This window comes from Brachycentrus maculatus, unplaced genomic scaffold (genome assembly GCF_059751285.1).
Source record: "Brachycentrus maculatus isolate JH-2025_06_01 unplaced genomic scaffold, ASM5975128v1 h1tg000005l, whole genome shotgun sequence".
Lineage (NCBI taxonomy): Eukaryota > Metazoa > Arthropoda > Insecta > Trichoptera > Brachycentridae > Brachycentrus > Brachycentrus maculatus.
This window is the reverse complement of record NW_028280760.1, coordinates 2,606,894-2,621,749: the sequence shown is the minus strand read 5'-3', so window position 1 is coordinate 2,621,749 and position 14,856 is coordinate 2,606,894. Positions and strand designations below refer to the sequence as shown.

The window sequence follows — 14,856 nt, the reverse complement described above, 5'->3', positions numbered from 1 at the left end:
GGAATAATAAAATTTAATTGGAATGCCGCACTCAGTTTGGCGTGATTTTCGACAGTTGAATCAATTTGTTGCCGGAGGAACGGAGAATGAAGCGGTAGATAACGTTTTCAATATAATAGATTTATATTATCCACTGACACTTCGTGATGGAATTGCATTTTTAATTTATTATTAGATTAAAACCAATATTTTTAGCTTTTCCACTTTTTTATTTGACCAGCGACCGGGTTTCGTCGTTACCGACATCATCAGACCCAGTCTGATGATGTCGGTAACGACGAAACCCGGTCGCTGGTCAAATAAAAAAGTGGAAAAGCTAAAAATATTGGTTTTAATCTAATAATAAATTTTCAATATAAAGTTATGACTTAAAACTTATTTCTATCATTCTATTTATTTTCTTCTGTAAACATGAAATTTCAATTTGAAAAAGGTGAAATTGGAAAATGGCACGTAACTAGGCGACAGGGTAATGACGTCATAGTCGTCGACAAATTTTGTCATGTGTGTAGTTACAATACAATATTTGAAAAACCTTTATAATAATGTATAATAAAAAATACTGCACTAATTAATTTAATGGGAATATTATACATAACGGGGAACAAAATTAATTAAAATTTTATACGTACTTGGTGAATTTCATTATTTCATAGTGAAATAGTGGTTATTACCAAGTAAAATTAAATTAAAATGGATAAATATTACCACAAAGTTAGCGCTGAATTGATCAATGAAATTAAACAAATCAGTCTACCCCGTCAGCGGATACCGCAACAGTATATATTTTTTTAATTACATAACATCCAAGTGACTCTGAAATCTAGCTACGGCTTATGCAACACCGCTTATCATGACCCTACTCAGGCTTCAACTTTTTAAGTTTCATAGCCAATGCCTACTCGTGAGTGGATTTACTCTTTATGTTTTAAGTTACTATAATTTCACGTAATTCATGAGTGAAAATTCTAGGCAAAAACACTCGCCCCGCAACAATCACGGAAATTGTGTTGATTAAATACTGCAGTTTCTACCATGAAAACGTAGCAGGGGGGGGTCATCGGTCACCCAGAATTTTAGGACTCTCGGGTAAACTAAGAGTCCCACAAACGTGGATTTAGACAACTCTGGCAACCATAGCGACTGGCCTACCTCTAAATCAACATAATAAACAAAACTAACTAACTAAACATCACGCCGCTTCTCCCCAGAGGTAGGCAGAGAGAATAGAACGCAATACCACTGTGTATTTGCAAAAAATCTTCGCCTCTTCCACATTCATGCATCTCGTCATACATACCCGCCGATAAAATCGACTCCTGACCCGGCCGCCTTCAAGTATTTGACATACCTGATTGTGTTTTCTTCGGCATTCCTCTGCAACTTTTTCAACTACATTTGCCTCATAAATTTGTTTGCCCGCTTTTCCTCACGTTTTACATGTCCAAACCATCTCAACACACCTTTAAACTAGATTGATTAATTTGTATGACGACCAGACACGTCTTGTAATTCCGGCCGGCTGAGGCGGCGATGGCGACGGAGAATTGCTCAGTTGTGAAGAGCGTTGGCCGCGCTCCCTGAAGAAGACGAGTCCACTTAACGTTTAAGTCAAGGTGCACGAGATACATTTTCTTAAGTATCAATTAACCCTTTTTGTAACCCGATGCACATGGCAGATATTTAAGATAGAAAACTCATTTCTGAAGAGAGTAAAAGAGGGCGAGCTGAGGCTGTAAGAGACTAAGTTAAATGAGGAAGGTATGTGTAGCTGGCGTTATGCAGAAAGGAGCCAGTCCACATGCAACTGAGATAAGGAATCACTCTGTGGTAAAATCTATCCATTTTCAATTTAAATTTCACTTATTTATAGATTTGGCGTTTAATTTGTAGAAATCCATTTTAATTTATAAATTAAGTATTTAAAACAAACACTTTTTTTAGAGTTAGTTGAGTACTAAATTGTATTGCATTTTTTTATACACTTTTTATTTGATTTATTTTTGTTTTTAATAATTAAATACAATTTTGATTTTAATATTTAATATAAAAATTAAACTTCACTTGTTAAATGCCACTTTTTCTTAAAATCTAATGCGACACGTGTTTCAATGAATTCCGCATCATGCGCGGAATGCGTCACAATAGATATTGTGACGCATTTAAGAAATTAAGAAATTAATTTAAGAAATAGTGGTAATTACCAAATAAAATGTAAATTTAAAACGAGATAAGGAAGTTTAATGTTTGAAACGCTTGTGAATTTATTCAATTATGATATAATAATAATAACAAATAACAATATTTTTTTTAACATCTAAAATAAGATATTATAAAAAACAGCATTTCGCGGAGTAGATCCGTTCTACTTGTTTATGATGTTTTTTGTATGACTTTTTTTATTTTTCAATTTCAATCATATTTCGAAGAAAGGTATTTATAAAAATGTATTTTTCTTTGACAATTTATTAAAATTGTGGATTTTCCAATTTCAATCAAAAGGCATGCCGGTTAAATTGGGCCAATGTGAAATAGTATAAAAAATTATGATTCCTATACTAAAATGAATTTATGGACTGGTGATACCTTTTCATGTGATTTGTTTTATTTAATTCAATAAAAATATAAGGGTAGTTTCAGCAATCTTTTAATGTTCCATGACCGAATTAATTTGTAATTACCGGTAATTTTGAAAAATTATTTTTCACCATTAAATATATATTACATAACCACATTCTGTGAGTATGTGATTATGTTAAATTATTATATTTCGAGAAACGAGAATAGTTCGGTGGTTTGCAAAACCGTTTTCGTTTATCTAGAATTTATTCAGACGTAATAACAAAGGGCGCACATCGCTCATTCCTTTCAAGAACGTCATAAACCAAAAAACTTGATTTTTCAGGAGAACGTTTTTAAAAGTAAAAAAAATATAATACAATGTATTTAAAAATAAATATCAAGCCACTCATTGAACTTTTTACTGTGCAACAGATCTTTTCAGATAAAACCTGAAGGTTTTTTCTCCATTTGAAAAATATTGAGTATATTTAAAAAAAAATTAAACAATACCTTTTCTTCAAAATGCAAAAACAACACTTTCTGACCTATAGCAGATAAATATAAGTTAAAAATATGCCGCTTTTGCTGGGATATAGTACATTTTCTGGGCATTCCGAAAACATGCACAACTGACGATTTTTGATTTATGACGTTCTTGAAAGGAGTGAGCGACATGTGTTGGGGGATCTGTCACATAGTAAAAATCAACTGGTAACTACGAACCTTATAGCCAGAAAGGGATAATTTGATTTTAACTTTCATAGCGAGATAGTTTTGACCTAAAAATCATTAAAGTACAATCTAACAACTTCAATTTTACTGGCGCGTTGTTGGGAATTGAAATATCGATGTTATCTATTATTTATGAATTCCGCTATCTGGAAATTGGAATTGAAATTCCTATAGTATAACTGGTAGATACTCGAATATTTTTACTATTTATATATGGTCATTATTTTTTATTTATAAATTTATTGCCTACATACTTTATGATGCATACATTAATGTATTTTACAGTATTTTTAAATAACGAGCTACTTCTCTAATAGATCGTCATACTACTCGTGTTTAGGGAGGGAGTTCGTATTACAAACCTTATCATAACTGAATTTTAAATATGGTTTACAAGGTAGAGTAATTAGTAGACTTGATGGGAAGAAAAAAAATTGTATCTAATTATATACATACATACATAAATACATACAGATATATTTTTTACCAATAACGTTTGTGTTATTTCACTAAAATAAATATTTTATATTACCCTAGACTGGTACAAAAAAGAAACGATAAAATTAACAATCCATCAATTTGATGCAAAGCCCTATGCACCATTGGGTGCGTGTGAGGATCAGTGTACATTTATGTAAGTAAACATACATTAACATTCACTCTCCGACACCTTCATACTTACAGGTAAATTAATCACCGGTATAAACTTCATATTTAGCCTGATTTATTTAATATTGCCATTTTCCGCCGATTCCGCATATCCCAGTAGGAATAGAATAATAATTAAAATTCGACGTGTTTATTCGGCGCTTTTTTCTGTTTACGAACCCATCGTGGAATGTTATTTTTATGGAAATTTATTTATTGATAAACAATCAATCATTGGTAGTCAGCACTGGAGCAGACACGCTGTTTATGATAATAGGTACTTATACGAGAATTTTAATATGAAATAAATAAACGACACATTTCCGACCACACAGAGGCCACACCGTCGCAACAACGAACCGTCAACTACACTGGAGGTGAAATTATCAAATAATATATATATAAAACCCTTATCCGCACCCCAATGGTGCATAGGGCACTGCGTCATATAAACGCAGTGTTATCTTGATCGTTTTACACATGAAGGAAAGGTGATCAGCCCTCCGCTTCAGGTACCAGTCCAGGGTAATATTGAATAAATATGACAGTGAAAAAATCACTAATATTTATTTTACCCCCCTTGGGAATCGAACCCGGGACCTCCAGAACGGTAGTCGAGCGTGCTGACCATTACACTACGGAGGCGGACAAGTCAGAAATTATCAAAACTTTGCTGAAACAGATAACAATGTAATTCCTGGATACCTTTAAATTTTATACTAACTTAATTACGCCGCTTCCCCGCAGAGATAATAGAACGCCATACCACCCTTGTCTATACAAACATTCTTTGCTTATCCACATTTACTCATCTCCTCATACATATTCTTCTTCTTCTTCTTCAAACCCTTATCTGCACCCGATGGTGCATAGGGCACTGCATCATATAAACGCAGTCGTATCTTGATCGTTAAAACATGAAGGAAAGGTGGTCGGCCCTCCGCATCAGGTACCAGTCCAGGGTAATATTGAATAAATATTGAGTGAAAAATCACACATTCCCCCCTCCCCCCCCTGAGAATCGAACCCGGGACCACCAGTACGGTGGCCGAGCGTGCTGACAATTACACTACGGAGGCGGACCTCATATTTACCCGTCGGTTATTACGACTTCTAACTAAAAAAGTACAAGAAAGCGAGAATATTTTTTTTTACTAGAACATAATATATGAATGCCAGAGTATCCATTTAATCTGGCCACTAGTGTATCCCGCATTATACAACTTGGCATTGTTCCATATGTTATTTAAGCAGGCAGATCTAAGGCATTGCGATAGTTTTAAAATAAACAATAACACTTTTTAAGTATTTTATGGATGGTAAAATAGTTTCGAGAAGAATCGTTCCAATCCGCTGTAATCTTGGCCAATATTGATAAAGTTCGGATACAACTCGAAATATGAAAGCAGTGCTTTAACCGGGTTTATTATGGTACGGGTGTAATGACTTTGTCCGTTGCGTATTGTTTGAAAAATCTACATTCAATAACATTTCATTAATAAAAAAATAACTCATGTTAAAAAAAACATAACTTACAAGATTCCGGGGCAGAATACAGATTTATTTTATCAATATATGTACCATATACTGAAATAAAATTTTAAGTAAATTAATTGTTATTTCAAATGTCAAAATTCTTATTTTATAGGTTTTCCTATCCAAAAACTTGGCACGATCAGGTATGCCAAATACTTGAGTGTGGTAACGTTAGGAGTCGAAATAATCGGCGGGTATGTATGAGGAGATGCATGAACGCGGAAGAGGCGAAGAATGTTTACAAAGACAGAGTGGTGTGGCGTTCTATTCTCTCTCCCTGCCCCTACGGGGAAGCGGCATGGTGATTAGTTAGTTAGTTAGTCTTATTCAATAATGTTTAAATGCTTTGTTTCTGGTCCGAATCGCAATATAAACAAATTATATCAAAATAGTTTAATGTAAATGAACACCCGCCATATAATAAAAACGGATTACCAGAGTAGAATCACACTGCAAATTAACCAGGCTCTAAATCACTGGTAAAATTATCGGTAAATATAATTTAAAAATTATATACAGGCTCCAAATCAGTGGTAAAATCATCGGATAATATGATTTCAAAATGAAGCAGGCTCCAAATCACCGGTAAAATTATCGGTTAAATTTTAAAAATTTAAGCAGGTTCCACATCGCAGGTAAAATTATCTATAAATATAATTTGATATCTTTGACCAATATAAAATAGTTGCAACATTTTATTAAATTGACCATAACGCATCATTTGTAAAAGATTATATATTAATAAAACTAAAAAATCTTAATTCCTATTTTCTTACCAGTAACAGGTGGGGAAATGGGTCTAATTACTGATATAGGTCCAATTACATACATATTTTACCACAAGGAAGTCATTTTAATTTCGTCAAAAAATCTGTCCGTTTTTAAATGCTGGCGCTGGTTTAATTATAACGTACATATGTTCAGGCGACTAAGCGGTTGAAAAGAATAATGGGAAGGAGCATGTTCCGAGCGAATAATTATCACAACAATTAACCCTTTTAATTTACGTCTTATTAATTGCGACTTCCTTCGGTCCCGCGAACAATATGCGGTTCACCTGCGCGCTCCGCTGCATTGTTCGGGCGGAGGGGAGCTTCCACAGGCCGCAGGAAGTGGCTACACTGCGCTCTACCTAATGGTATAATCGCGGCTCGGTCGGACCGCTTCCGGCGATCGGTCACGCGTGCAGCGTGCGGCGTGCACTCCAGCAGCAGCGGCGCGATGCGACACGACGCGACACGACGCGAGACAGGGGACACTGCGCCCATAGGGTAAAAGATGTACATACTAGTACTAAAGTATGCTTATGAGGATGCTTAACCCATACTGGTCCAATGTCGAATCTCATTTGACATCGATTTTTTGCTCTTAGGTCCCATGTCGGATGTTATTCGACATTTTTTCATCATTAGTATTATTTATTTCAATTCCAAGCTTACATTTTTGTCACTCGTATCTATTACAACAGTATGTGGAGCACAGGACAATTTTTTTTTAAAATTGGAATGTAACTGTCTACCTAGATTTTTTTTTTAATTTTGGTGGACCGGAAAGGGAAGGCCACGATTGACCACCGATTAACACCTAAAGCGCGATGGCCTCAAACAAAACGCGCCCAGCGGTGGTGGGTCTGATCTGACCCAGTACAGAAATCGCCTTTTAGGCGTTTTACGTCGGGTTTTTATATTTTATATATTATTCAAAATAGCCTACATAGCAATAGGATAATGTGTCATAAGTTTTGTATGAGAATTTTCAAGTTTTTCATAGTTTTGAAATTAAATTATCCAAGCGCATTATTTTACATCCAAACGCGACCGGGCGCTGCGGCTCACTACCGCAGACTAACTAATTTATGTACTCACTACTACCGCGGAGCATGTCACACGCGCATGTAGCATGGTTGGCAATGAAGCAGTGGCTGTAAACATTTTTATTTTTACTGAATTCAAATAATTTGTGTTTTTAATTTTATAACTATATTTTAAGTCAACATCATAACAGATAGAATTATTAACAAAATGCAACTAAGTAATTATCTTCAAATATAAAACGTGGCAGTTAGCTCCAAAAACCACAAAATGATTCTAGGATTTTGAGTTAATATTTCAAGATAAATTTTTGTCCATAATGCAATTAAAATTCATTTTAAATACAGTGAAAATATTTAAATTTTCATTGAAAAATATATACGGAATTGCCCAAAATGGTGTAAATATTCATTTAAAGTCCGCCATTTCTTACATAAACATTTTGCGGGTTTTAGAAATTATGAATACAATTTTGTACGAAACCAAATAAAACTAATTATTATAAAAAAATTATATACAAGTTCGTTAGACATAATAGGTATGATATTTAATTTTATTATTGACCAATAAATTATTACCAAAAAATAAGAGGACAATCGGTACTTTTCTTGTTGAAATCGATGTTTTTATCACTTACTGACATTTCTTATAAAACCACGTTTTCCGTTGCACTTTCAAATTCTGAATCTAAGGTTTTTGAATTCTAAATCACTGTCATCTGCACTATTCTCTCACTTTTCTTTCACTTTTAGAACTGTCCAAAAGTCGTCCAATCTCGTCATGAGATAATTTTTTTTTCCTGCCATTGTGGTAAAGTGTCGAAAAGATTTTAAAAAAATAAAACTAGAAATCGTTCAAATATAAAACAGTTTATTGTGAAGGTCTGTGTTTTGTAATATTAATATTTTTTAAATGTAGATTTACCTTATAGTCTATATATATGATATTTAATCCGTCATACAAGTAAACAAATCAATCAGTTAAAAACAAATATAAAAAAAAATTAACGGAAACAATCGCCAAAGATTGACAATGTATGCTTTTGTTTTTGGGATTTCAAAATCACGGCAGACGGCACACTAACACATTGATAGCGAACAACTGACCTTACTCAATATGATTTTTGATATTTTATTTGTTCTTTTTTTTTAAATAACTCATTTGAATCTGGTCCAATAATTTTCGTTTGTATCTCAATTTGTAGGTAATTTTTTGAAGAACGATTACACTCAAGGAAAACGACGTAAACAAATTACCTATTACGTAATCAATAATTTTCCGCGATGGTGGGTCTGACCAGACCCACCATCGCAGAGGAGGTGTTAAACGTTTTGAAATTCCTACATACATCATTCATCTCGTTAATCTGATATGTCGCTGGTTATTTGCCAAAGGACCAGAATGCAACTAAAAAACTCTTTATTCCAATAATGGTATCTAAATAAAAAAAAGACACCCATGATTCTAGCGCTAGAAATGGACATTTCTAACGCTAGAATCATGGGTGTCTTTTTCGGGTGTCTTTTATGGAAATCCAAAATTTTGAGTAGTATGGTTTTCAATGATAGGTAGAATGGTGAACGTTACACGTGTTTAAAGTGATCACTTGACCAGCCTATGACCAGCCTGTACATACCCAGACTACCATAGAGGTCAAAAATGATTTTTAATTTAAAATAAAAAATTATGTATATTTTATTCTTCCCATTACATTGTTGTTTCACTAAGAAAGAAATCTCAGTAGACAAAACCAATCCAATGATTGTTAGATTTTCCTTGTCACGTATTCGGAATAATAATAAGTAGGCATTGTACAGCACATGGAGTAGTTGAGGACGTGCAGCGAAGTTCTGTTACAAAGAAAAAGTGTCGTAATTTGCCGAGGCCTGGGCTAACCTAATTATTTTCTAATTAGTGGGGAAAATTAAGGAAAAACATTCTAACTCAATTATGAGGTTTTACTCCGAGAATACAGGTTGTTTTCCCCTTTAAAAAAACACTACAAATATTTGCGCTCCCGTACATTAATTACATAAAAAATTCCCATGTGACTACGATACGATAAAGCGTCTTTTTTATGATGAAAATAAAAAATAAAAATATTTTCTCGAATATTTTTTGCTGATACTTTGTGGCACATTTTATAACCTTTATAAAATAAAGCTCAAACTTTGTTATTGACCTCTTTTATTTTTAGTACTTTCCTCCAACCGATTTCGACAAGTACTCTGTCATCTTCAGGGACAAAAAAATCATGAATATTTTTTGCTGATACTTTGTGGCACATTTTATAAACTTTATAAAATGAAACTCAAACATTGTTTTAGACCGCTTTTAATTTTTGGTATTTTTTTCTAACCTGTTTCGACAAGTACTTTGTCATCTTCAGCGACGGATATGTATATTTCTTGTATGGATATTTACATATCCGTCCCTGAAGATGACAACGTGGTTGTCGAAACAGGTTGAAAAAATGTACCAAAAATTAAAGTGGTCTAAAACAAAGTTGTAGTTTTATTTTATAAAGTTTTTATAAAATATTATGGTTTCGGTAATACAAGATATTTTATACGTATAAGTTGAATGTATCAATAAATTATCGACTAATTCAATTAATCATTTATTCAATCAATTGATTATTTTTATATATTGATTTTCTCGGTAGCCGTTAATTAAAGATCACATTTTTTTAGGTATCCGTTTATCATTTTCTTCTTCCGACATGACATTTCGTCCATTGATCCACGGATTTCCAAAAAAGTGTGCTATAAATATCAATTAACGTTTCCTTTAAACCAGCACATATATGTTATTACCCAATTAAGTTTAATAAAACATATTCTCAATGGAAGTAAATAACATTATTCAGATTCAGCAGTTTACGAGTTTTCCACAAACGACTAATGTGCCAACATAAATGGCTGCTTTAAAACGAGCACTAATTCACGTATTCAAACATGACAAGATCCATTATACGCTCGTAAAGAACGTAATCGTAATTTCTAACGTAAAATATCAACTTTAGACTTAATTTTACTATAATACTTTCTATATTAACATCATAAAGAAAGATAATACTGCGTATAATAATAAAAAGGTCACAGAAGGATATCTGTATCGACTTATGTATAATGCCAACGCTGAGCTATATCAATGTCAACTTTATATCCTTCAACTGTTACTGAATCCTACGTAATTCGGTAGGAATGTATATTCAATCAAAAAAATATTGAAAATCATAATCAATTACTTTCAGTTTATCTATTAACTAATTATTTTAAACCTTAAACAGAAAATATAGTTAAACTTTTGTCAGTTGGAAGGGAATTCGTATTTTTGATAAAGTATTTAAAGTATGTACTGATTTCTAGTCGCAGCATTGAATTATTTGTCGAAATAAAATAAAAATAATATATATTAAATATCAGAGGTTCGGTCTTGCAATTAGTCAGGAGTAAGTAAAGCACTCCTGGCTTTTGCATAAGCTGCAGCTAGATTTTAAAGTCACTTATGTTACACCTTGTTTGTCCGCCTCCGTAGTGTAATGGTCAGCACGCTCGGCTACCGTTCTGGAGGTCCCGGGTACGATTCCCAAGGGGTGTAAAAATAAATATAAGTGATTTTTTTCACTGTAATATTTATTCAATATTACCATGGACTGGTACCTGAAGCGGAGGGCTGATCACCTTTCCTTCATAAGTAAAACGATCATGATAACACTGCGTTTATAAGACACAGTGCCCTATGCACCATTGGGGTGCGGATAAGGGTTTTATTTTATTATTATTATGTTACACAGATGTTAGGAAATGTAAAAAAATGTTCTTAAAACGGGCGAATGAGTAAGCAGAAAAAAGCTTGACTGAGTAAAAACGAGAAGTTTTCAAAAATTATGTCAAAACGTATCAGTCGTTTGAACCCCATGTCTTGGAAATGAAACACGTCTTTTCGAGTACTTTTTGCGAGGGTTCTGTTAAACCACCTAAACATAAGCTTCTGTTCTTGATTGTTAATGAGTAATGAAGCTGACGCGAGCTGTAAGGCAACTAAACAAGTAATGCTACATTTATACACACTTTTTGCGATGTTCATAGTTTGATTCTTGCACACAGTGCGTGTATCGCGACACGTGTTGCAGCTCTGATGTCAATAGGCGCAAAAAGCGCCAGTTTTTATAATTCGATGTTCGAATGCACAAAACTGTGCCCGCACACGTTCGTTTTTTTCTGAATGAAAATGTTTGAATATGGGATTCCGAAACGTTCAATTCGGTTTGTTTAGAATAGGAAATTTAGAAAACTTGGAAATCAAGAAAATTTGGAAAATTTAGAAAACTTGGCACAATTAGGTATGTCTATTACTTGAAAGCGGCCGGGTCAGGAGTCGTAATAATCGTCGGGCATGTATGAGGAGATGCATGAATGTATAAGAGGCAAAGAATGTTTGCAAAGACAGAGTAGTGTGGCGTTCGATTCTCTCTGCCTACCCTTGCGGGAAAGCGGCGTGATGGTTAGTTAGGAAATTTATTAACAAACAGCTCAAAAAACTGTTCTCCAGCATGACCACAGCTCAGGGAGGCATCCTGCCCAATATTTTCCAGCCAAGAAAAGTGAAAAGAAGCCGTAATAATACGTCGGCTCTTCTTCCCCCCCCCCCCCCGAGACTCCGTCTATTCGACGCCCCGTGGCCGATTGACGACGTTTATTTTATTTTATTTATTCATCCATCATTATCATCATATTATCATCCGGTGTTGTAAGAGTCTTAGGGGGAAGTATTTTACAAAAATGGCGATAAATAAATTATCCAAAATTATTATTATTATTAAACTAAAATGTAACCATATTTTTCAATGAACGAATTTTAAAAATAAAAAAACCACTGACTTTAATAATATCAAAAAGAATCTTGTAGAAAAAAAATATTATAAGAGAATGTTAAATCCTATATTCTTCGCGAGTGAAATACCGCATCCCAAAATTCCGAATCCGATTCTCTAATTCGTAAAATTGACGTGTGCTGTGAGCGTTCTGATTTAAACTTCGTACAACATAAAGTTATTCGCGTTAAATGCTGATGAGGTCGCGTAACCGGTGGCTTAAAGTTCTAAGCCGATTAAAGCAGAACAATAGATTTACAATTCTATCAAAACGTAATTATTTCAATTCCTACGTAATAACTTTCATGTAACATGAATCACGCGTAAGTCAACATACGTTCGAGCAATAAGTACTTTATTCTGGGAATATTTAATCCTTTTCAATAGAGGATTTCATTAATATTGAATCAATAAAATATGTTTAATTTTAGCGATTTATAAGTCGCCTTTGTTGAATATGAAGCACACGAAATAAGTACGACGGATTTAAATAAAATAAACATATTTCACTCCATTTAGTACAGACGTCGCTTTTACAAAATTATCAGTTTTCATACACATTTTCATCGATGTAAATTAATTTATTTTTATAACTGAAAAAATCGTATAAAACATTCCGTTTTTGCCCAAAATATCGATAATTCTGTATCTTCATAAATTAATTTAAAAAAAACAATCGGTAGAAATGAATAAATAGACCAGATTATTTAACGACAATTTTTTAAGATAATTTAAATAAAATATATATCTGTATTATTTCTGCGAATAATAATAAAATCTTTATGAAGCTCTATTACCCAATGATGGGGATTTTCAGTTTTATACAGTTATAAAATAATATTACTTTTTTTAAAACGGAATGAAATATTTAAGTTTTGTCCTGATATTTCTTGGTAGAACTGCATTTTAAATGAAAAACTACTAAGTTTATACTTTTTCCACTCGTATTTTATCAGTCACCAGTCTAATAATGTCGGTAACGACGAAACCCGGTCACTAAGCAAATAAAACAAAAGTGGAAAATAACTTTATAGTAGTTGTTTTATTATATCGAATGAAATAAAATAATAATAATAATAAAACAAATAAAAAGATCTATGAAATAATTTTAATTATCAAGTACTTACTTAAGGGAATTTCATACTTAATTAAGGGAATTAGATTAGGAGCATGTATTCAATAAATAGTAACATTTAGACGCTGTGCTACCAAATACCACTGACTGATCTACAAAGCCTAAACAAATAAAGTATCGGATAGTTTATTTAACATTATTTGATGTATAATAATCAAAATAATACAAAATTGCTTAGCATTCCTCAAGGGAAATGTGGTCAAAGAGAGTAAAAGTAAATTATCGGGCTGCCACCGACATGCTGATAAGGGTAAGCTAGGGTTACAGCAAACACCAGATGAAATAAAATGAGGTTCTTCATTTTCAACCCCTTGTAATATGGACTCCATTAAAGGAAACAACGAGCTTTCTTGGCGGAAAGTACGACTTTCTCAAGAAAAAAGGATGACGGAAACGAGACGATGTGAGGGCGAGAAATTGATTAACCCTAGAATACTAAATTATCGTAAAAATTACGACGGCAAAATGACGATTCCTGGAAAAAACAATGTTCGCGTTAATCCCACGCCCCCTGCTTCACAGTGCTTTCCTAATGTACCTTTAATTATATTCATTATAACTTGATCACTTAAACCTAAGAATGTTACTTTTACTTCTAAAATAATACGTCATTCCCGTTTTATTTGTGTCGTACTCGTATTTTTTTACGAATGTTTAGTAACGTTACTCGTAAGGTAGTTTTGTAGTCTAGAGTTAAACTAAGTTTTTTTTAAATGTTTCTTGGTATAATTTTAAATCAGGTATTTCATTTTATTTGATACTTTTTATATTCCTCGCAGTTGAAAGAGTATGTCCGATATTATGATGCTGAAATGAAATTGCGCAGTATTTCCAGTAAGCTTAAAAATAAAACCGACGACACGCGACAAAGTTCCATTGACAAGCGGAATACTGCATTCAGAAATGAGTTAAATTGCATTCGGTAGAGTGTCGCAGATGCACCAGTAATAGTGAGTAACCTGTTCCGTACTCATGGCAGCCCCCGAGATGAGACGCCAGTACTGATTCTTGTTTGACAGAATCAAAAGAACCCATTCAATAATCTTCTTCTTTACGGGTCGTGTCGGGTCACTTATGGGAAAGTGCCCCTATTTTGGACAGCCCAAAACAGCTCCTCGACGTTCCGTACTCCTGTTCACTCTTGTATATTATGGAGCCAGGAGATCCGCTTTCTTCTAACATATTCACACACCTCTCTAACATATTCTTAATTAGTAATTAATCTCTACTTTATAATCTAACTTGTGATATTGACAAGCTTTAATAAACAGTAGACTCGTGAATTACTGGAAAGGACAGGTGAAAATCGTAGTCCCACGGATTCTACAATACTTCAATCGAAAATTCAATTTATGTATGTAAGCTCATTAGCAATATGCACGCATGGTAGGGTAAAACCCTTCTGAACTGGACGATTTTATCAAAACTAACTTAAACACGAATAATATACGTTTTTTTTATATTGCTAGTTGTATATGCACCAGTATTATTATAGCTTTTGGCTACATTTAGTTGCTTGATAGTAATTTTAATATGATTTGATTAATGTAGAT

General features: G+C 33.4%; 1 protein-coding gene across 4 annotated transcripts in view; it reads right to left on the bottom strand.

Moving 5' to 3' along the window:
• The window catches only part of krz (beta-arrestin protein kurtz), a 183,957-nt gene that overhangs the window by 54,423 nt on the left and 114,678 nt on the right, over positions 1-14,856 (bottom strand). The window lies entirely within an intron of this gene.